At 36.4% G+C, this 25,277-nt stretch overlaps 1 pseudogene across 1 annotated transcript; it reads left to right on the top strand.

Annotated features, from left to right (window-relative positions):
• On the top strand, positions 1–19,354 carry LOC145673019 (transitional endoplasmic reticulum ATPase pseudogene; annotated as a pseudogene). The gene is made up of 2 exons (XR_014128708.1): positions 1–75; positions 16,105–19,354. The product of XR_014128708.1 is annotated as a transitional endoplasmic reticulum ATPase pseudogene (transcript).
• Positions 19,355–25,277: the final 5,923 nt, after the last annotated feature.

Raw genomic sequence — 25,277 nt, 5'->3', positions numbered from 1 at the left:
GCAATACAATGGAATAGCACTAGCAGACGTGTCTAGAATCGCAAGTTTCGGATCCAAGGAAAATACGTCCGTCAGGTAAAGTAAAATTGTAAATTAAATTTAAATGTATATTAAACTCGGTTTTCCTTAAGGGCAACATATAATAGGAGTGAAATTATTACGGACAAGTATCAATTATAGAGAACTCTTCAAAATTTTCGGAGTAAGATTCTTGGTGTGTGTTTGCATGTGTATCTCATATCAAAATTCAATACATTTATTTCTTCTGTGCCATTTCTTTTACTAACAACGAATACAAGTTATCATTAGAACGAATATAAACCTACACCTAACACTAATACTAATAAAACAATATAAGGGTACAGTATTACAACACAGAAACCAACTTCAACGAAATGTAAACAACCGGTAAACGGGCTGTTACACCGAGACCGCTCACACCGAAGGCGAGAGCGTTAGCGACTACGCTAAGAAAAAAAAATCCGTCTCGTTTCGTTTAAATATCAGTTATATTTTCTCTTGAGAGAAAGGCGTGCACGTTCTTCTGGATCTACCACTGAATTAATGTTGACACAAAATAATTTATTTATATGGGATATGGAATTTTCACCTACATAACTGGCTCCACGGTTTACTTTCGCCCCAGACTACTCAAATCGACAGGACGGTTCTATTTAAAATTGTCATTATGAACTTAACGTCGGTTTAAATCCACGTTCAAGCCTACTTGATGGTAACAAATTTTCCCCACAATGCGAATGCTGCTTTGGAATCCGAGCGTGCAGCACATTATTCGTGTATATTTTTGTACGTACATTTCTCTCCAAAAGTTTAGTCGTTCTGTTCGTAGTCGGAAGCTGTACTAAAGGCATCTCGTATGATCTTGGCTGATAGTTTAATGGTTTGGTGACTGCTTATATCCAGTGTATTTACTGTTAAAATCATTTTGAAACTTCGAGTTTGTGGGGCCCATAAACAGATTATTCCAGTTTATTATTATTATTATTATTTTAAAAGGAAAAAATCTTGACGCTCGAACTGGATTCTGGAACGGATTAAGTTTGGATCATTTTCAGATATAATTTAACCCCTTTTGGACGTTTGTCGCGAATCCGCGTTTTTTATGCGTGCTTCTAAGAGTCGAAGTAGGGTGGGGTCACTTGGGGGAAGTTTTTTTTCCTACTGCGCATGCGCAAACCCTCGACGCTGATTGGCTGGCGCAGGTCACGTGACCCTGCCACGCCCCTTGACGCTGATTGGCTGGCCACGCCCCTTGACGCTGATTGGTCGGGGCAGGCCACGCCCCCGGCCACGCCCCTTGACGCTGATTGGTCGTTCCGGCCACGCCCCTTAACGGCGATTGGTCACGCTTAGGAGTACCGCGCTGATTGGTCGGCGTCGGGCCCCACCCACCGCGCACATGCCACATTGCGGTAGAGAATACGAACACATAGCATAGCAGATAATACATAAGATTCGTTCCCTTTTATGAGCACTTTACGAACACATAGCAGAGCAGATATCACATTCTTCATTCGCCTATTTAACGCAGCACATATTACACAGAGACTCGTTCCCTTTTATGAGCACTTTACAATCACATAGCAGATCCGATATCACATTCTTTATCCTAGCACATAGCAGAGTATGGCTTATTTTCTTTTACGGGGGTAGCAACACCCCCAACCCTCCTCCTTTCTCATCCAGGGCTTGGGACCGGCAATGGCGGAGTTTAAAAAAATAATACCATCATACTCTCATAAATGAATAAAGCATAATATCATTAGCATCAATAGTGGTGAGTGAGAATTTGTTTAAGAAGTCGTGCAGTGAATAACTAGATGCACGACATGCTAGATATAGAAAACAGTAATGTCCACAAAATTGAGATAAATCACCTTGAATACGTCTATTATTCCATGTATAATACAGACAGTTTCGTTTTAAAAACCTTATATGATGTTGTATATAGGGAGGTATACCATAGCTATCGAAATACTCTCCCACACATATTAGATATATAAACAGCAACCCAATGTTCACCAGGCTTATCACTAGAATCAGTATTTATAATTATGGCGGCTGGAAATGTATGAATAAACAAAGGTAACTCATCGGCGGCATACACACCAATAAAATGATCTTTAGGCAAATTTTGTTGTAATGCTTCATAAAGCTCAATTGTATTTAACATTTTTAATTAATATATACTTTTCTCTGGAAATCAATTTCTAATTCTGAAGAGAATTCACCATAAATAATTGTTGTTACAGGAGATGGGAGTGCTTCTTTAAAATGAACCTCTAGGCGTACACTTCCTTGCCGTTGTGGGCTAGTATGAAATCCAGCACTAGCACTAGAATCGGGAGTTAAATCAAACACAAGTAGAGTATAACCATTAGGATATTCGGCTAGTGAAATATTATTACCTTGATTAGAATAATAAATACCTGAACCTGTAAATAACGTGGAATATGCTTGTATATATAGCTTATTATCAAAATCAGGTTGTAATGGTTTGGAAGGCACAGGCGTTCCATCAACATACAGTGTAAAAAATGACATATTAAAATGCTGAAAATTGAACGGATTTGTCTGATAAGTACCATTAAAAGCAGTATTAGTAACAAAACCAATAATAACACGTTTAGGCACTAGGCCTGAAAATAGATCTGGAAGTGTACTATCCATAATTCCTTGTGGCAGCGTTTCAGTCTTCACTTGCACTTTTGTTATAGGATATTTTACTCTAAATTTAGGATTTTGTAATACTTTATTTTGTGCTATTTTAACTGCTGGTGATACATCAACCTTTTTCACAAGCAATGTTGCATCTGTAATTACAACTTTTCCATCAGCATCTGCGTCACCCATTAGACAGAATGTAGGTTTAGCTGGAATTAGTTTAATGCGCAGTTGTACACCATTCAGTAAAAATTTCTCCTGATTAAATATATCAGCATGAATATAACCCAATAATTCAAATGACTGACTTAAAGTAGTGAGAAGAAAACGTTGTTTAAATCCTACATTAGCATCGGCCACACTGTCCATATGCCCTGCAGTATCTTTAAACCACATTGATGTTTGAAGATGCGTTGATTTAGCTTCAGCATTATAATTTAGTAGTTTTTCAATATACGATCGATATGGATATGTGTGTGAAGAGTAGGAAATAAGTTGATTATTTAAATATAATTGTAATTCACTGAACATTGCATTGAGAAAATCATTTACAGGGCCGATTTTCTTATCGGCAGAAGTTAAATTAGAACCATCTGATTTAGTAATTTTACCTTTAATATAAAACATTGTGTGCGATAAGTCAATATAGTCATCCCCATGACCGGGGACAACAAATTCTATTGGTGCATTATCAGCTATCGAAGCCACAGGCTTATATGGAACTATTTTATTACCAATAATACTGGTTTGAGTGGGTAAACCAGCAAATAAATCTAATTCTGATTTCATACACTCACACTGCATTTTCGTTTCTTACTATTAATATTCACACATGGTAAAATTTATAATACCGTATTACGTTTGCGAAAATGTAATTTTACACATACACTGCCATGTTGGAAAGGAAGTGGATTACCTGTACTATCTCTTAAATCAATAATAATCTGATCAAATTGTTTACGTTGCACGGAGACATAGTGAGGATTGTCAAAAATATGTACATTATTAATACCATACTCTGTAATATTTGTATTTATAATACGTAACAATGGAGCTACTATGTCACCCACCATTTGTGGTTCTACAATATCACTGTAAATATACATAAGTGTAGGTAGCGATTTTTGTAAATCAGGTGGATAACGAGCATGATGCACAACTGCAATATCTTCTTGTTGTATGTGATCAAAACCTAGTATTCTGGCTAGTTCAGGAGATAGACGTACTTCTATACGCCTCTCTTGATCTTTTATTACTCTACTGACTTCAATTCGTTTTACTGATGCTTTAACTTTTAATTGTAAATTTAATATATCACTTTTATGATTAATTTGAGATAGAATATCATCAACATTATAATAGTGTCCTGGTAAGATTTTAGTTATGTTCCAGCTTTCTGTATTCATGAGACGGTAATAAATATTGTTAGTATATTTGGAAACATTCTGAAATGAATTTGTATAATGTACTTCAACAACTGCCGTCTCCCACTCACCTTTCTCTAGCACCAATGGATGATATAATTTGGTAGTATAACATGACAAAGTATTTTGTGGAAAATACTCCATAGAACTGTTACTCGGTAGTGTAAGATAAAAGCTAGTCTGTTCCATATTAATCAAAAATATCACTCTTCCTTTTCTTTTTACCACCAGTCGTCTTTGCAAAATGAACTTTTCTCCGTTTTCTTCTTCTTCCAGATCCTTCCAACACTTGATTTATTTTATTTTGAGCTTTAGTTTTTAAATTATTTTTAGCTTCTTGCCAACGTGATGTTAAAGCTTCGTCAATAGGTCTATTATCACCTAATACATCTCCAGCTACATTAATTCCTGTACGTAACAATTCTTTACCAACAGTTTTTGCTCCTTGTTTAATTAACGGAAATACACTTCGAAATAAACCACCTAAAAAACTTCCAATACCATAACCTTCTTGATATGGCGCACCTCTATACACGTTATAACCACCTCCTGCTTGGTGCGTATAATATTTAAAGTGTGGATCATTCATTATTATTATTTTTTCCTATATACACAGATATAACAGGTGTTTATAATATTGTATTGTTGCTAAATGTTTTTTAAATGTGACACAGGAATCCATGAATTAAAGGAAGGGGGATATCCCCGCCAACGAACAAGTACACGTTTACCTTTAACTTCTAAAATTTCATCTATTTCATAAACTTTAGGCAGAGGCACTCCTTGTAATTCCTCCTCGTAAAATGTACCATCAATTACTTCACCATTTAAGTCCTCCAACACATAAACCACTTTCTTTTCCTTATGTATCACCTGTTTTATTTTAAATATTTCTACAGTCCACTTTTCCTTGTACCCTTTTTCAAAATGCCGTTTTGCTTTAGTAATGCGCACAGTATCACCTTTTTTATATTTTGCAGTGTTAGTATGTGGCATCGGTTTTATTAATTTATTCCAAACTTGTTGAAAAGTGTCCTGGTTCACACTGGCGGGTGGTAATTGATGAGCTCTATGTGGTCTAGAATTATATGCCTGAACAAGTTTCGATAGCACATCTATGTATCGGTAAGTCTTCTTTGCTGTAAAATATTTCCACATTCGTTCTTTAAGAGTTCGATTAAAACGTTCCACCACACTTGCTTTAATATCGGCGTTTTGTGTTGTGAAGAATTTAATATTTTGCTTTTTTAAGTATAACTGAAATGGTCTATTAACAAACTCTGTACCTTTATCTGTTTGTAGACGTAAGGGTCTACGACGTGTAGATGCAAATATTTGCTTAAATGCTTTTATAATGTTTTCACCAGTTTTTGTACGTACAGGCACAGCCCAGGCATAACGACTAAACAAATCAATCACTGTTAAAATATACCTATTACCATCATTATACTTTTGCAGACTGTGCATATCGTTTAAATCAGCTTGCCACTGATCGTCAATATTGAACACTAAATAGGGATTACGTGGAAACTTTTTACGTACTGGCTTATGCAGAGTATAAGCCGACTGTTCTTTTACCCACTGTTGCACTTTGTGTAAAGGAATAGATTTCTTCACAGCTCTCCATAATGACGTTGCGGTTGAAAACGAGGCAGGGTGTGAAGGGTTATAATAAATATCGGCCAGCTTCTTCATATTTTATAATCACACCATCTGTTGACAACTTTACGTTTACGTGGTGGCTCCTCCTCCTCCTCTTCTTCTTCCTGTTTTGGGTCAGCGGCAGTGGCAGATGATGTCAGCTTACGAATATATTCTATACGCTGTGGGTTGCCTATATACTCTAAAGGTATATTGGATTTTGCTAACAGTACAGCAAAGGGTTCCCAACCTGTAGGGGGAATATTTTTCTTGCGATACCTGACAAAATCTGCTATTAGATCTACTATATTAGTTCCAGGAATTAATTTATTATAAATATTAACATTACCATTGTCATCCCAATGAATGTTGGAATTTTGTTTTAATCTACGTAATAAAGGTCTTGCTTTACGCAGACAATTTTCGGGAAGAGTAGATAGCATTTCATCCTCTTCCTCCCCGTCCTCATCCTCCTCCTCCTTCTTAGTACCAACACTAGTTGATGTTGTTGCAGTAGGTTTTTGCACAATGTGTAAATATTTTTGTAACACCTCTTTATAGCGTATCCATTTTTCTTCAACACTCATATTTTTATTATTTAAAATATTTTTCATCTCATCATCTAAATTAGATATAGTTTGATATTGGTGCAATTTTTCTGGTGCAATTAAAACAAGCTTTTGTGCATGCTGCATAATTATTTAATTAAAGTAGATAGTATACCTCCAATGATAGGTGCAAGCAAAGCAGTAAGAAACCCACCTTTTTGTACAATTATTCGTTTTTTCTTTTGTTTTAATGATGGACCTTTTTTCGCTAAACACCTCAATTCCTTTCTATATCTTTTTAATCTATTTTCTCTTTTTTATTTAACGGAACATTTCCTTGTAATACGTTATAGGAACATTCACAAATAGAACGAATTAATTCGGGATCAGCATTTTGTAAAATTGCTTGGCGTACTTTGGGTTTTGCCTTTGCTAAAAGTTTTAGTAAATGTGCACTCTCTTTGCTAATCATTTTTCTTTTTTGTAGCTATTATATTAAAATTGAGTATTAAAACATATCAGTTATTGAGATTATTTTTTTACCGGTACATAAACATAATTGTAAGAATCTGAGGGGAAAATTTTTGTTCGAACACGATGTTCGTCGGGAGTGCCCTGTTTTAAATCAAAAACCAAATAACTATGAGGATCTTGTGTTGCGTCCTGATAGGCTTCCTGTACAAATTTTGTGTTACCAGGATATAATTGGCGTGCTAGATAATTAATTTGAGCCTGGTCTCTGGGTTTTTTAAAACATATTATATAATGGCAATTTAATGATATGTCTCGCATACCTTTAGCTTGATGAAACATATTTTGTGTTATAAAAATAACACTTAAATCTCGGTGGTGGCTACCTTTAGTAAAAAAGTCAACAATTCGTGTATCACATTCTCGCATTAAATCGTCAATAATTACCAGATGGGGGCCAGCTTGTGCTGGAAAATCATCTATTTTTGGGAGCCCTTCTTTAAATGTACAACCTGAGGATAGAGTTTCGTACAAAGGTTGCCACTCACCATAACACCATACTATATTTTTCCATTTTTCGGCATAATGTTTTAAAAACTCTTTTACAAAATATGATTTACCACACCCAGTGGGGCCAGCTATAATACAAGTAAATGGATGTTGAAACTCCATATTCTGTTACACCACAAAATAATTATGAATATAACATATTATTATTATTACTTTTCAGGCATGTTTACAGCTTTACATAATTGAGAACAAGTAATTATGGTCCGCTGAATGCACGGCAAATGAAGCTGGAGTTTTCGCCATGTACAAACAGAAATTTACCTGACCATTACTATCGTCATCTGACGAGTGAATAAAACACTGACGAATACCTTTAAGAGTATCTGACAATGATATTTTATAATTTTCACTAATGAAAAATTGTGTAGGCAATGAAGAATTTGTAACAGCATTAAAGTAGTTTTCAATATATGAATAATATGATAGAAAAGTATACCACTCATCAGGTGAAAGACGAATACGATCATAGTACTTATGTAAAGTGATAATAACAGAAAATCCTCCCTCATCATCGTATGCTAGACCAACACATACCTCGAGTTCATTGAAATAATAATAATAATGATTTAAAATTTGATTATCCATTTTTTTTACTCTCTCCTTATCTCTACTTAATTAAAAACTATCGTTTCTACTAATACTGTATTTACCCTATTCGTTTTCTTTTATACCCGTAGGGAAGTGTATCAAAATTTTCTATTCGTTTCCTTTTACTAGCAGTAACCTGATAGATTTTATGCGCCTCCGGCTTAGTAATCAATTTATAATCTTTAGTACGTACAATTTGTCGACCGAGAGGAACGCTAATAGAAGGTGAATTATTTAAAATCATATCTTTCATTTGTTCAAAGTTAACATATTTTAATGTTTTATTATTCAGTGTGATTCCCTTGATTTTACATATTGTCTTTGTTTTACCATTAAGAGTGTTAACAACAGAATAGCCGTAACATTTGGGACCACCAGCACAAAATTCTTCGATATATGCATCCGGACCATATTCTGCCAACTCATTCTTCCATTCCCCTAAATGCACTCCTATTTTTAACTGTGGCTCACCAGGCGATTGAGTGTAAATAATACTATCGGTATCATAATATAACACACGCTCGCCAAGTAAATCCAAATAACGAAATAACTCGAGGCGAGCGTGTGTCGTGGTGTATGCTGCGATTATCACGTTAATGTTTTTAGCAGGAGCAATAACGCTCTCATTAACACTCCAGTTGAGCACACGGAATTTGTCGCCGATTGGAATACACGAATTAACCTCAATATTTGGATTTGTTAATTTATCGAAATACTCCTCGGGAGTTTTAATGATAGCGATTTGCTCCATGTTTTCTCTCTGCGCGAACTTACCCCACAGGCTGTTTACTCCTAGCTTTGAAATTCGTTTCTTAGGTTTGTTGCGCATAATCTTTTCCCGGTCTAATCGAATACCCTCTTTCTCATAATACTCCTGTATGAACTGGTCTTTTTGTTGTTCGGTGACGCATCCTGCAGGCCAACCGTTACACTCAGTCTTGATCTTCATAAACAGGTTAATGTATTCCGTGAAAAGACCGCCCTCTTTCTTTTCAGCGTCATACATTACAACCTCATAGCTCCATACCTCATGTTTTTCTAGCACTCTATATCCTTTCTCGACAGCTACCCGCACTTCGTCTACAACCCACACTCCAGTCAAAGCTCTTTCCCCTTCTGAATGCGTGCATTCTTCTTCTTCATTCAGAGTGTCCGCGCACGTTCGGCATAAGGGGAATAATAATTTCCCACCACTCCGATAGGGCAGCACCGGGTGGTAGAGATCGACCGGTGGTAAAACCGAACACTATTATTCCCTCAAACGCTGAAATATCGGGACACTCGTCATCGCCCACATAAACTTTCGGATGACCCACAGGATATTTTTTTACCTTACAACAGTAAGGATAGAGGGAGATTATATCTGTATACATGATACGTTCTCCCTCTTTCGTCTTTCTGTAGAGTTTCACGTTGTCGACTCTACCGCCATACAGGGCATCCCGCGGGTGAATTGGAGCTTTTTTAGTCATGATGTGGTTTTTTACAAATATACTCACCGGTGGGTGTTCTTTTAAAAACTCACGCCACCGGCATTCCCACATTTCATGGACTATATACCCCAGCTCTTTTAAACGATTAATTTTGTTTACACTACTTTCATAACGCATATTGAAAGTAGTGTACGCGTCATTATATATGGGATTGTCACGGCCTGTGGGGTAACACTCCCGGCACCCGTGAAATAGACACCCTTGGTACTCCCAAACGTGTTCTTCTCCGTTATAGTGTGCATATCCATCCACTTTATACCCTCCTCTCACCACAACCTCTCGCCCGTTACCAGAATGCTGGATTCGTGTTTCCAATCTGTCGGCCTCGTACACGAGCCACTGAACGGCGCCGACAGATTGGTTATCACGCCACCTGTACCCACTATGTAGGATAATACCAATGGTGTCTGGTCGCAGGAACTTTTTTCGATACATTAAGTTGCACGCGCTGGCAATGCTTATACTCTAGAGGAACGGGTTGACGCCCGATATATCCTCAAACTCGTTCAGAAATTTTACGCAAGCATTGCGCAGCACGTCCACATCGTTCATACAGTATTTTATAAGTTGTTCTTTTAAAATGAAACCCGTCTCTCCAAGTGTTTCCTTTTCCTCATTGTACCAACGCAAAAACTTCTCTTTCTGTTTCTTTTTCAAACCCTCCACATCGTAATACTCGATACCCGGTAAAGCACCCCTATACTCCTGATTAGCTTTTGCATTGAATAGATGAGGGAAATGACCCTTCGAGACGGGCAAATCGAACGCGTCGCCTAATTTGGCCAAAGGCATCGGCAAGAAATTTAGACTATCGATAAATTTTAAATATAAATACTCCATCGATAAAATTTTGCACCCCCGCATAATTATTCGCGGCGTCCACTCTTTATGAAGCATCATTGCACGTAAAATAAAATGGGCGTCGTAGCCCTTTGCGTTATGAGCTACAACGACTATTTTATTTATTTCAGAACGCCTTTGTGCTAAATAGTCTAAAAATTCGCCAATGCATTTGTCCCCGTAAAATACATGTGTTCTATCGCCGCATACACCACACCGTTCAGTCTCACTGTTTTTACAACAGTAGCACACCTGTTGGCTGACTAACAGGTTGGGCTCATGCTCAAAAATACCACCGGCTACTTCTTTATCTTGGCGGCACTCAATATCGTAAAACACTAATAGCCATTTCTGTGGGGTACGCATTCGGCATGGTTGTATATAACATAAATGCCCTGACGGCATCATATTATTACACCCTGTGCAGAATACCTCCCCACAGACATGTGGATTCCGCCCTTTCTTCACCACGTAGGCTTTACGACATTGAGGACACACTTTCAGAATATTGCACAATGATGCCTTATGATTTTTGAGACACTGAGGCCCGTAAAAACATCTATTGCATTCCCGGCAGTATACTACACTTTTCGTAATTGTGCATGGTGGTCTGTTCCGGCATTTATTGCATAAAGCTTTACACTTCCCCACGTGCCTGTCTTTAGTCTGAAATTTTTTGTGGCATTCTTCGCAGTAGTAAACACATGAAAAGGCTGCTGTCAGACTAGTGATCACGTTATAATGGTTGTTAATATATAACAAATTAATCTGTTTGCCTTGACCGTGGCCCTCAAAAAATATTTTTTCCCCCGATAACCCGTCATACACTGTGATTTTATAATCCGCCAAATATGCCTGAAATTTTTTTAATTCCGGTATCCCCCCGCCATTCTCTAGGCTAACACCAGCCTTTTCACTTAACTCGGATACCTTTTGAAACATATGTTTTGGGCTTTGATTTCGATATCTATCTCTTTCTTTTGTATCATTTTTATGTTCAATAAGCCCTATAGCTACCACCAGAGCTTGACCCAAACAATAGTATTCAGGGTTTTTAATGACCAAAATACCTCTGTTATGTTTTATGTACTCGTTTATGTCAGAAAAATTCTGTTTCACCCGTCCCATACCAATAGGTAATTCGACGTGGTGAAAATAGAGAATAAAGCGATCTTGATATAAGAATGAAGTATTGGATTGAATTACTTTTTCTAACGCACCCCACACATTTTCAGCAGTCATATTATTAGCAGTTCGAAAAGACAAATAGAATGGTTTATCTGGGTGATTTTGGTTTATAAAAGTCAACCCTACACGATGATGAGGGAGCACATCTCTCATTACATACCGTACCAAATCGTTAATACCGTTTTCTACCCATTCAAGGGGGTTTTCCCCCTCTGGGGGAGGAGTTAATTCAATTGTCAGTAAATTCCCATTATCTTTAAACTGTCTATAATATTGCTGAGATTCGGATATTATATTAAATCGCTCCATTTTTTTTGCTGTTTATCTAACTTTTAGAATATTGTAAAATCTTAATTGCTGTCTTCCAGCTATAGAATTAGTGTTTTTTTCTAATAACCTATTATTCTTAACCTTCAACAATTATTCACTGTAAAGCAATATTTTTTTTGCAAAATTCTTCTCGGAAAAATCAGCTGTTTGCAAGAAAAAAGTAATTGGGGCTGTTCCAACTATAGAACACCAATTAGTGTTTTTTCTAATAGCCTATTATTCTTAACGTTCAACAATTATTCACTGTAGCGCTATATATTTTTTTTTTGCAAAATTCTTCTCGGAAAAATCAGGTGTTTGCAAGAAAAAAGTAATTGGGACTGTTCCAACTATAGAACACCAATTAGTGTTTTTCCCAATAACGTATTCTTTCTAAACCTGTAAATAGAAAAAAACGGAATTTTACTTTGCAAAACCACCACCGAAAATTTTGACAAAGTTTAAAAAAAATGCTTATTTTTAAAAAAATCTATATTCGGCTTATTTTCGGTCGCTGTGACACCGGGTTTTCACGATCGTATTCAACACAACGTATATTTCAAAAAATAATCGGTCCGGGGTGAGGTTATGAGGAACACTTAAAATCCACCACCGAAAATTTTGACGAAGTTAAAAAATGCTTATTTTAAAAAAATCTATATTCGGGTTATTTTCGGTCGCTGTGACACCGGGTTTTCACGATCGTATTCAACACAACGTATATTTCAAAAAATAATCGGTCCGGGGTGAGGTTATGAGGAACACTTAAAATCCACCACCGAAAATTTTGAGTTAAAAAATGCTTATTTTAAAAAAAATCTATATTCGGGTTATTTTCGGTCGCTGTGACACCGGGTTTTCACGATCGTATTCAACACAACGTATATTTCAAAAAATAATCGGTCCGGGGTGAGGTTATGAGGAACACTTAAAATCCACCACCGAAAATTTTGACAAAGTTCAAAAAATGCTTATTTTTTAAAAAATCTATATTCGGCTTATTTTCGGTCGCTGTGACACCGGGTTTTCACGATCGTATTCAACACAACGTATATTTCAAAAAATAATCGGTCCGGGGTGAGGTTATGAGGAACACTTAAAATCCACCACCGAAAATTTTGACAAAGTTAAAAAATGCTTATTTTTTTAAAAAAAATCTATATTCGGCTTATTTTCGGTCGCTGTTACACCGGGTTTTCACGATCGTATTCAACACAACGTATATTTCAAAAAATAATCGGTCCGGGGTGAGGTTATGAGGAACACTTAAAAATTCGCACCGAAAATTTTGACAAAGTTCAAAAAATACTTACCATTAATTCACACAAAATTCACTTCACTGTTCTCACACACTGCACACGATGTTATCTTCTTGCACGCCGACGAATAACTGACTGAGAATTGCTTCGAACCTCACCCCTTATATAGTGTTCTGCTTTCCTCTGATTGGCTAAAATAAAACTTTTTTTTTCATTGGAGCAAAATCTACAAGTCAAGTATCTCATTGGCTAAAATAAAACTATTTACTATTGGCTCCAAACAAAAACGGCTAAGATATGTGCTAATATTTTCTAAGTTCATTTTAGGTATCCAAAATTCATAAAATGGCCCATATCTCGAAAACGGTCAAAAATATCAAAAAAATAATCGAAAAAATCCCCCCGTACCTCGCTCCTTGCCGTTTTTAGACATGAAGAACCTATGGAACCATGTTTCAATCTTGTACGACAAGAGTGGGGGGCCACGGTGGCCCCGAAAAAAACTTCTCTTGAAAACTGTAAGAGATAGAGCAGCCATAACACATTGAAGTGCTGTTTCTCGTCTTTCATGGTAAATATTTTCTAAGTTCATTTTAGGTATCCAAAATTCATAAAATGGCCCATATCTCGAAAACGGTCAAAAATATCAAAAAAATAATCGAAAAAATCCCCCCGTACCTCACCCCTTGCCGTTTTTAGACATGAAGAACCTATGGAACCATGTTTCAATCTTGTACGACAAGAGTGGGGGGCCACGGTGGCCCCGAAAAAAACTTCTCTTGAAAACTGTAAGAGATAGAGCAGCCATAACACATTGAAGTGCTGTTTCTCGTCTTTCATGGTAAATATTTTCTAAGTTCATTTTTGGGTATCCAAAATTCATAAAATGGCCCATATCTCGAAAACGGTCAAAAATATCGAAAAAATAATCGAAAAAATCCCCCCGTACCTCACCCCTTGCCGTTTTTAGACATGAAGAACCCGTGGAACCATGTTTCAATCTTGTACGACAAGAGTGGGGGGCCACGGTGGCCCGAAAAAAACTTGGTGTCCAAAAATCATAAAATGGCCCATATCTCGAAAACGGTCAAAAATATCGAAAAAATAATCGAAAAAATCTCCCCTTTATAAATCTCCTTGCCGATTTTACACATGAAGAACCCATGGAACCATGTTTCAAACTTGTACGACAAGGGTGGGCCAAGTTGCCAAAAAAAACTTCGGATCGTCATATCTCGAGAACGGTGAGAGATAGAAATAAAATTTTAACGGCATTCGATTTAGGATCATCAAATGTATAATCTACCCAAGTTTGGTAAACAAACATCGCCCAACTTTCAACTTTTTCGAAAATCGAAATTTTTTGCCTCTAGACCGTCATATCTCGAAAGCGGTAAGAGATAGAGCCACATTTTTGACCGGTCTTTCCAGTGGAGTGCACATATACAGAGTTTCAAAAACTCAGAAACCAGATGGGTCGAAATTTTGAAAAATTCGAATCGTTATATCTGGAAAACGGTGAGAGATAGAAATAAAATTTTAACGGCATTCGATTTAGGATCATCAAATGTATCATCCGCCCACGTTTGGTAAACATCACCCAACTTTCAACTTTTTCGAAAATCGCAATTTTTGACATGGCTTAAAGAACAAGTTTTCAATGGGTTCCACCACTTTCTGTTCTCAAGTTGAATGAATACACTCCCTTATTATAGGGGGGGGGCTGGAAAATAAGCCATACTCTTTTATTAATTCTGCTATGTTTAAATTGGGTTCAAAAATATGCCATACTGTTTTATTAGTTCGAATATGCCCTATGTTAAATAGGCGAATGAAGAATGTGATATCTGCTTGCTATGTGTTCGTAAAGTGCTCATAAAAGGGAACGAATCTTATGTATTATCTGCTATGCTATGTGTCCGTATTCTCTACCGCAATGTGGCATGTGCGCGGTGGGTGGGGCCCGACGCCGACCAATCAGCGCGGTACTCCTAAAATGGCGGTCATAAAAGAGCGTGACCAATCGCCGTTAAGGGGCGGGGTCCGCTGCCAGCCAATCAGCGTGAACGGGGTGGGGGTCCGCCGCCAGCCAGTCAGCGGAGTAGATAGGAGGTCGTAAAAGAGCGTGACCGGGGGCGTGGCCGGAACCGACCAATCAGCGTCAAGGGGCGTGGCCGGGGGCGTGGCCTGTGCCAGCCAATCAGCGTCAAGGGGGCGTGGCCAGCCAATCAGCGTCAAGGGGCGTGGCCGGGGGGCGTGGCCTGCCCCGACCAATCAGCGTCAAGGGGCGTGGCCAGCCAATCAACGTCAAGGGGCGTGGCGGGGTCACGTGACCTTCGCCAGCCAATCAGCGTCGAGGGTTTGCGCATGCGCAGTAGGAAAAAAACTTCCCCCAAGTGGCCCCACCCTACTGTCGATGAATGGCGGTGGCCGCAGATACCGATTGCAACGAATTCGCGACATACCGATCAACTCATCCTTGCTTAGTAGACCATCTATCGACGATTTTGTGTACTTCTGTGAGTGGGAGGATTTTGGCGGTAGCAGAACAACGTACTTTTGTGTTTTTGCTGTTTTTGTTTTTTGCTCTACTGCAAAACAGGTAAGTGCTTGTAATGTAAAAAATGTCTAACACTTACGAATATTCAATTGTTACAGGAACGTAATATTGTCCATTTTGGACGAAACATATCTCGAAATATGGTATATCGTATGTGGTTATGTCGCTTTTCGCGACATTCGGCAGTAATGACTAACATGTTTAGATGGTCCTGATAAATATCATTAATAGTTTTTATGTGTGATAAATACAATAATACTCACATAGTAATAGCTTGTACTGCATGTCTATGCTGCAAAAAAGTTTTTCAAAATTACATCGAGGGAGAGGAAGATGAGAAGTTCTAGGGAAAGGGGATTCCCCACGCTCCAAGTTTTTCCCTTAAAAATCCCTGTAAGTCACTATTTTCTTGTGCATATGCATGTTGTTGCTTCCCTCACCAATAATTTCGTACACTGGTTGAGAGAGGATTAGTGGGCTGTTTGTATATTTTGGGAATTATTTTTGAAAAGGTAAAATTTCTTTCAGGTTATTCCACCGTCGTGACTGTGAATTCCTAATTATCCCGAAGAAGAAGCAGAAAAATGGTCTTTCCTTCAGAACAGCAGCTGAATCATCACTTTGTATGGAAGGAAAAGATCTTGCCAAACGAAAAAGAGAGCGCCCGTTCTCATCGATTGATAGAGAATTCCAACAGAAGAGGTATCGTGGTCCAGCGCAGACAATTCCGAACACTGAAGTGCGCACGGATGCAGTAGCGCATTGGCCTCTTCTTATGAAATCAAAGCAGCGTTGCAAGAAGCCAAGCTGGAAGGAACATACAATGATAAAGTTATCCAAATGTAATGTTCATCTGTGTCTGAACAAAAACAAAAAATGTTTTCTGGAATCCCATGAGCAGTTTAAAATACAATTGCGATAAATGTGATAGAAAGTTGTCAAGTCAGATAAAAAACTGAATAAGTAATTTAGAAATAATTTGTAATATTCTAAATGTATCTAAAATTTATAAGCATTGTTATTTTTTGTGTGAAGAGATAAATGTAACCTACCTGCCGAATGTCTCGAATTCGCTACATACCGAAAATACACAGTAAAAAATTATTTTCCGCATATTTATCAGTTGATTCAACTTTAGTAATCCTAATCCATGGTGAATATGTAACTGAATATTTTTTCGAACTATTTTAAGTAATTTTGGTGTTAACGGGTTAAAATTAATTAAAACTACGTGTTTGTAACAAAATGTGAAACAACAATTAGGATATAGTGATTTCCATAACAATGATTGAAATATAAAAATAAATTATAAAATTTAACTTTTGTTCTGTTACAAAATTCAAAATGATTCCAAATTCGCAGTGTTCACCTCCCAATAAACTCCAAATTGTTGATGGAAAGGAAATTAAAGAATCTTACATCGTTGAACTCGCTAATAAGACTATGGATAAACTTGAATTAAATCGTAATGATATAATTCTTTTAAAGGGTCCAAAGAAAAGCAATACTGTGTGTCGAGTAAGGCCAAATAAAAACCTTAATCAATCTATCATTTCCATAAATGAAGTCACAAGAAATAATTTGAGAGCTCGTGTCAGTGATTTTATTTTTGTCTACAAAAATTCAGAAATGCCACATGGTATCAGCGTTGAGTTTGCTGTTTTTGATGACGTTTTGACTCAAAGTACTGAATTTATCAGTGAAGCTCTTCGACCACACTTGATTGATGACTTTATCAAAGTTTATTTTAAAGATAAAGAAATTCCGATTCATATAAACGACACTTTCTTTGTTAAACGAGACTCCGAAAATATCGAATTCCAAGTTAAGAAAGTTGTACCAAGTCCATACTGTGTGGTTGATTCTAAAACACAATTCACTTTGTCCAGAACACCTGTTAAAAGAGCAGACCGTCTGAAATATCTTAGGATGGTTGGTTACAACGACATAGGTGGTTACGAAAAGCAAATAGCCTTGATGAGAGAGATAATTGAACTGCCCCTGTCACAGCCCGAGTTCTTTGTTAGCCTCGGAATCAAGCCACCACGAGGAGTGCTCTTGTATGGACCACCAGGAACTGGAAAAACCTTAATGGCTAAAGCAGTATCGAACGAGTCAGCTGCAAAATTCTTCTGTATTAATGGTCCTCAATTTATAAGTTCGTTCCTCGGTGAATCTGAAGCGAACCTCCGCATGTTATTCCAAAATGCATCTCAACATGCACCATCCATTATCTTCATTGATGAATTCGACTCTGTTGCACCGTCAAGGGAGAAATCGTTCCTTAGTGTAGAAAAAAGAATAGTTGCACAGCTTCTAACATTAATGGATGGCCTTACAGAGCATTCAAGAGTAGTGGTACTTGCTGCAACCAATAGACCAGAATCGATCGATCCTGCTTTACGAAGAGGCGGAAGATTTGATCGAGAAATATATCTTGGAGTTCCAACTTTAAAAGAACGTCTAGAAATTCTCAGAAAATTGTCAAGAGATATGAGATTGTCTAAAGACGTGAACTTAGAAAAGATAGCTGAGAATGCACATGGATTTGTTGGCGCAGATCTATCCTTACTTTGTACCGAAGCAGCGCTTCATCATTTAGGTGAAGAGTATACTACAAATTTATCCCCAGATGAGATAAAGGAGAAACTCAAATCCTTAAGTATTACTATGGATGATTTTGAGTTTGCACTGGAGAAAGTAGGTCCTAGTGTTCTAAGAGAAAATATGGTTCAAATATCAAGAGTTACTTGGAAGGATATTGGAGGACTTGCAAACGTCAAAAAAGAACTTCAAGAACTTATACAATTTCCAATACTTTATCCTGATAAATTTAAAATATTTGGAATGAAACCCCCTAAAGGTATATTGTTCTTTGGACCGCCTGGATGTGGTAAAACCTTACTAGCTCAAGCTGTAGCCGGTGAATGTAAGGCGAATTTCATATCTATTAAAGGGCCTGAACTTCTTAGTAAGTGGTTTGGCGAATCGTGTGAAAATGTCAGGAAGTTGTTTACTAAGGCAAGATATGCAGCTCCTTGTGTGCTTTTCTTTGATGAATTAGACTCGATTTCCAAACGCAGAGGTGGAAGTGATGAATTTGGAGCTGCAGATCGGGTCACTAATCAGCTTTTAACTGAAATGGATGGAATGACTAAAAATGAAAATGTGTTTGTAGTAGGAGCAACCAATCGACCAGATATAATCGATACAGCTCTTTTGCGCCCAGGGCGGTTCGATCAAATTATCTACATACCACTACCGGATGAACCTGCCAGGTTATCCATTCTTAGAGCTAACTTACGTAAAACTCCGTTAGCTAAAGACGTCGATCTGAGAGACATTGCTCAAAGAACGAACGGTTACTCAGGAGCAGATCTTACTCAACTGTGTCAGAGAGCTACGAAGTTGGCTATCAGGGAGAATATAGAAGCAGACAAGGCTAGCGAATGTCAGAAAACATCGGGGATGCAGTCTCAGCTAATGAGAAGACATTTTGAAAAGGCTTTCGAAGAATGTCGACGTTCCGTTTCCGACGAAGAAGTCAGAAGGTATGAGGAATATGCACAAGCCTTCTCTAAATCAGGAAGTTTTAGAAGTTCGTTCAGCAGAACTTCATTCATGTAATTCTTTTCTTCACGTAATGAAATATTAAAAAGACGCAATGAAATATCATCTGTTAGTATTAATCATCTGGCTCTATTCCGTAAATGTTATATATATTTGGTTTGTACGTGCGTAAATAATTAAAATAAACATGGATAAAACATTTTCTGACTGTTACTACACATACGGACTTATGTTTTACTTTCAGTGACTGTATAAAACATTTTTGAAATTATTTATCGGAGTTTAACGTCCATTTTCCGACATCAAGTCTGTGAAACATCATTATTCGGGCATTTAATCTAGACAGTCCGTCGTAAATTAAACGAGGGATTACATTTTTAAAAACTGTCTTTTTGGGGAGAAGAAGGGATATATTCGCTTTTTTTCACTTTTTATGATTTTCTTATTGAAGTACCATCTTTCTTCTTCTGTAGTGGATTCTTCAATTTCAAAAGTGACTTTAAACATTCACTACTCATGAGTCTTACTTTCACTCCTGACTACCTTCATTGGTTTTCGAACTGGCATTTCATTAGTGGTCAGCAAGTGTGCGTTTTGCAACACATATCAAAAGAGTCATGGTGGTTGCCTTACTACCTTATCAAGTCCATCTTTTATGTTGTATGGGTTTCCTAAATTCCAACTGGCAGACAAAAAGGAGGGGTTAGGTCTTATTAATTGCCATACTTTTTGCATCTAGTATTTCTCGCTCACAAAAGGAATTTCATCTAGATTTTATCTGACAATCAGGGATCCTAATAGCAGATTTCAGCACTCTTTCCACGAACTGTTTGTGCAACAAGATACATACACTCATTCTCCTTATTTGCAACAAGGAAAAATTACCACAAAAGTGGAAAGAATCAATCATTGTTCCAATTCACAAGAAAATCAACAAAACTGACTGTAATAATTATCGAGGCATTTCTTTTCTGTCAACACCCTATAAAATCCTTTCAAACATTCTATTAGCAAGATTGACCCCATACGGAGATGAAATTATTGGAGATTATCAGTGCGGATTTAGGTGAAATCGATCAACTATCGACCAAACATTTACCATTCGACAAATACTTGAAAAGAAGTGGGAATACTATTTATTAATTTTAGAGAGGCTTACGACTCGGTTAGGAGAGAAACATTGTACAACATTCTTACAGAATTTGGAATAGAAAAAGCTAATTAGATTAATTAAGATATGTTTAAATGAATCCCAAAGTAAAGTCCGGGTAGGAAAATTTTTGTCCACGAGCTTTCACGTCGATAATGGCCCAACAAGGAGATGTGTTGTCACCATTATTATTCACCTTTGTCCTGGAATACGCTATAAGGAAAATCAAAGATAGCAACCAGGGCCTAGAGTTGAATTGGATTCACCAGGTTATGGCATATATTGATGTAAATTTAATAGATGATAGGGGATCAACAGAAAGATATACAGAGGTGTTATTAAACGCTTGCAGGGACATGGGTTTAGAAGTAAATGCAGAGAAAACTAAGTACATGGAAGTTCGTCGGGATCGTAATACGGCAAATTATGGATGCGTTAAAATATCAAATATTACCCTTAATAAAGTGGGTGCTTTCAAATATCTAGGATCAATATTAACAGATGAAAACCATATTCACGAAAAAATTTAATGTGGACTAAAAGCAAGGAATTTGTGTTATTATTCAGTTCAAAGTCTCTTGTCGTCGTGAATTCTGTTGAGGAATTCGAAGCTTAAAATATATAAAATAATAATCATGCCTGTTGTTCTGTGTGGTTGCGAAATATGGTCGGAGAACAAGATCCTGAGACGAATATTCGGACTCAAGAGGAACCAGAATGGGGAATTGCGGAAACTTCATAACGAGGAACTACATAATTTATACGGTTCACCAAAGATTGTTAGGGTCATCAAGTCTAGGAGCTCACGTGGGCAAGTCATATAGAAAGTAGGAACGCTTTCAAAGACTTAACTGGAAGACTAATCGAAAAACGACCATTAGGTAGACCTAGGCGCAGATGGGAGGACAATATTAAGATGGATCTCGCAGAAATAGGAATACAAAGTAGAAACTAGTTCCAGTTGCCCTAAAGATAGAAATAAGTTGAAAGCTTTTGTGAACGCGGCATTGAACCTCCGGGTTTCATAGGCCATAGAATTACTTAGTTAATTCCACAGACTGTTAGCTTATGTAGAAAGAGAGAGAAACCAGCCAATAACACTGATTTTGAAGCTTCGAAGATGAACCATTAGCTCCGGAGGAGAGGATGAAACGCATAAATATAGTTGTGTGTGTGTGTGTGTTGAGGTGGGATCACATCTTATTTTATAGTGTACTACTAGTAAAGAAGAATACAAATACGATATTTTCCTAAATTCATTGTTAGTTTTGATAAATGCAAGATTACACCCATGATTGCATTTAATCCTATATTGACTTCTAAGATTGAATGTTCATATTTAAAATTATTACTAATTATTTTTTAAGTAGAACAACTAATAGAGATGACTTATTTTTTTTAAAAAAAAATACTGGTATCATCTTTACGCATATAATCTACACTAAATTTAATAATTGCAGAAGGAACGTATCTAAGCTAAATATATCCTTACTGATTTTGGAAATAAGTAAGTTAGGGTAAATTAATTTAATTATACATGTTATTTCTGTTTTAAAATTTAAAACATATTAAAAAGATACAAAATATAATAAGGTTGTTATTAAAATTGAACTCACAAATAATAAATCTATATTATAAAATTGAAAGTGACTATGTTTGTGACTTTTAATCTCTTAAACCACCCGACCGATCTCGATCAAATTTTCAACATGGATGAAGTTTGAGCCTCGGATAGTTTTCATCATTTCACTGACGGAGCAACTTAGGGGAGAGGGAGATATATAAAAATCAATATACGGTATATAAAAATGAAAGTAGTAATGTTTGTGACTTTATAACTACCCCACCGATCTCGATCAAATTTTTAACAAAGATGAGGTTCGAGCCTGGGATGCTTTTCATAATTTCACTTTGACGATGTAACGTAGGGGAGGGGGAAGGGTATATATATATATATATATATATATATATATATATATATATATATATATATATATATATATATATATATATTAGAGATGCAAAAAAGCCGGCTTTTTTGAAAAAAAAACGAGAATTTTGGAAATTTTGGCTTTTTTCAACTTCATGATTTTTCTATCTAAATAGCTTTCTTATAGTATATTCTATAGTTAGATAAGAATTCCATGACCTGAATGTGATATTTCGCTCTGAAATTCACCATCAAGATGGATGGAGCACATGTTTTACGAATTAAAGCTAACATGAAGAATGTAGTATTTGAGGGTAATTTTAGAGGCTATTTAACTTTATTTTAACTTTTGAGTTATCGACATCTTTTTCTTCTCTAGTTTGTCATCCGTGTTTCATTTCTAAGAGCTTTTAGTACTCTAGCTTCTAGCGCAAAAGTTAAACTTGCCCGTTTTTCTATTTATCCGTCAAAGCGTACGTTTTTCAATATATCCGTCAAACCGTACTTCCACATTTCTGTTATACTGTAGCTGTGAAGTGATTTAGCAATAATTTTCCGGACACAACCTTGAATACCAATTTATACAAATAATCAGTAGCGGATTTAGGAAAGTACTTTAGGAGGGTTTTTTCTGATTGTTTCGTTTCCTAAAAAGTCCTAATTTTATTTGGGAAGTGCTTGAAGTTTATGAGTACAGGCATAACTAATATTTCGTTTCGGTTATATGTCTAGCAATAATCTTCCGGATACAACTTTAAAAATCATTTTATACTGAGAATCAGTAGCGGATTTAGAAAAGTATTTTGGGAAGGGTTTCTTACTAATGTTTAGTTTTTTTTAAACATTCGTAATTTTTATTTGACGGGAGCTTAAAGTTTATGAGTAAAGGCATAAATAATAGATATTTCGTTTGTTGCAGACATTCCGTAACTTTGGGGAACGGGCTTCAGTCCGAAAGACCGCCCCCCTAACCTTCGCAAAACCGTCACTGCTGGTAATTAGTAATAATAACGATTTAAAAACAATAAAAAAGGAAGTTGCCCAACTCACAGTACACGCACTATTTCTACATTCACAGATGGAATGAAGAAAAGCTTTGTCAGAATGGTCGAATGCTGGTTGAATCCCGGACTTCCCGATAGAAGCGCAAAAGCTAATCACTCAGTCATGTTTGTTGTGCAGTTGTATTTAGCTTAACTTAAATATATTCCGTAGTCTTTTTTTGGGTGGGGGGGAGTTCCGTAATGATATGTTGAATCCCTCTTGTCAAAAATTCAGAAAACTTGAGGATTGGGTAAACTGTGATGGTGGTTCTATAAAACTTAACTGTAGAATTTCAAGAATATTCAGAACCAAAAGCTCTAGATGTGCAGCCTTTAAATGTATCATATAAATCTAAGTATTTCTTATGTTTTATTTTAATTTTATTTTGTTTCAAAAAGAGGGTATGGAATATTTTGAAGTAAAAATACTACATACTATTTTGCTAGTTATTTGTGTATTCTTTAAAAAGAAGTGTTTACTTTTAGGGTTGGCTGGTTTACACCATTTTTTTTTTTTTTTAATAACTGGTTTAAACCACAAAAATAAAAAGAATGAAAAATGCGAATCGTGTGAACTTCATGGTAACGTTTCCAGATATCAAACCACCTGCAATAGTTTTATTTCCCTTTCACCTTTTAATCAAGGTGTCCCATGTTCAATTCTCGGTCGAACCACAAACCTTCTTTCATGCGTAACCCAAGCAGCGGTTCGGATGTCAGTTTAAGCGAAAGTCTTCTCCTTGATAACCTCGGTATTTCGTAAGGATGTTAAGCCTAAATATACGAAACAAACCAAATTGTATATTTCTACATGCCTAAATGCGTGTTGTTTTATAAAGAAGCCAATATTGCTTAAATATATTGATAGAAATTGGCAAAATTTATCGATTGCCTACGTAGCTTCCAACATTAGCTTGGATTGGACTTTCAATGATATCTACGTACCGGTACTAAATTTGTAATTTAATACCTCAGTTTTAGCGTACTGATTATGGTACGTTGACCTTTAAATTTTACATGCAAAGCAATAACAAGATTTTCCCGTTATTGTCTTACATTTCAAGTAATGACGGGATTTTCCCAATGGCTAGGGCGGGAGATTCTCAACTTAAGAAATTTACTGACCGCACTTCTTTAAGCTTATGGGACTTATTCCAGCATTACCCTGCTGTTGCATAACAACACCAAGGCGAAACAAACTTATTTCTGTGAATATGTAATATAAACACATAAAGCAAAATATCTAAATCAAAAAAGCCTGGTTTAAACCAAAAAAACCTGGTTTAAACATCCCCCAAAAAACGGGTTATTGGCATTTTCAAAAACAACCACGGTTCTTGCCAACTCTGCTTACTTTTGTATATAGGAGGTTAAAAAATTCTTATTATATAAATTGGTTAATCCTGTGGAATTCATAATGTAAATATGTTGAAGAAAAATTGTTTGAAATATTTTTTCGAAATTCATAGTTTATTTTCGATGTTTTATATTATTATCAGCATCAACCACTAATTAAATGATTTTTTGTGTTATAGAGAAGCGATACAAAGTCTGTTTTATCAACTTAAAGCAGTATTTTGAAAAAAGCCCAAAATTTCCGAAGCAAAAAAGCAAAGCAGAAAAAACCGAGTTTTTTTCCAAAAAAGCCGGTTTTTTTCCGAGCCCTTGCATCTTTAATATATATATATATATATATATATATATATATATATATATATATATATATATATATATATATATATATATATATATATAAATGAAAGTAACTGTCTTTGTGACAATAATTTCTGAACCACCCGACCGATGTCGATCAAACTTTCAACACAAATGAGGTTCGGACCTGGAATGATTTTTATCACATCACTTTGATGTTGCAATTCTTGGGAGGGAGAGGGGGAGATATTTAAAAATGATAGAAAATGACTTATATAAGTGTTGAATCCACAGTTTTTGGGGGTCGCTGAGATGAACAGTGACACTTCTGATGCCGTTTTAATCCATGCCACTA

The sequence above is a fragment of the Thermobia domestica genome, chromosome 2, assembly GCF_964235325.1.
Source record: "Thermobia domestica chromosome 2, izTheDome1.hap1.1, whole genome shotgun sequence".
Lineage (NCBI taxonomy): Eukaryota > Metazoa > Arthropoda > Insecta > Zygentoma > Lepismatidae > Thermobia > Thermobia domestica.
This window is presented reverse-complemented; position numbering and strand designations above follow the sequence as displayed.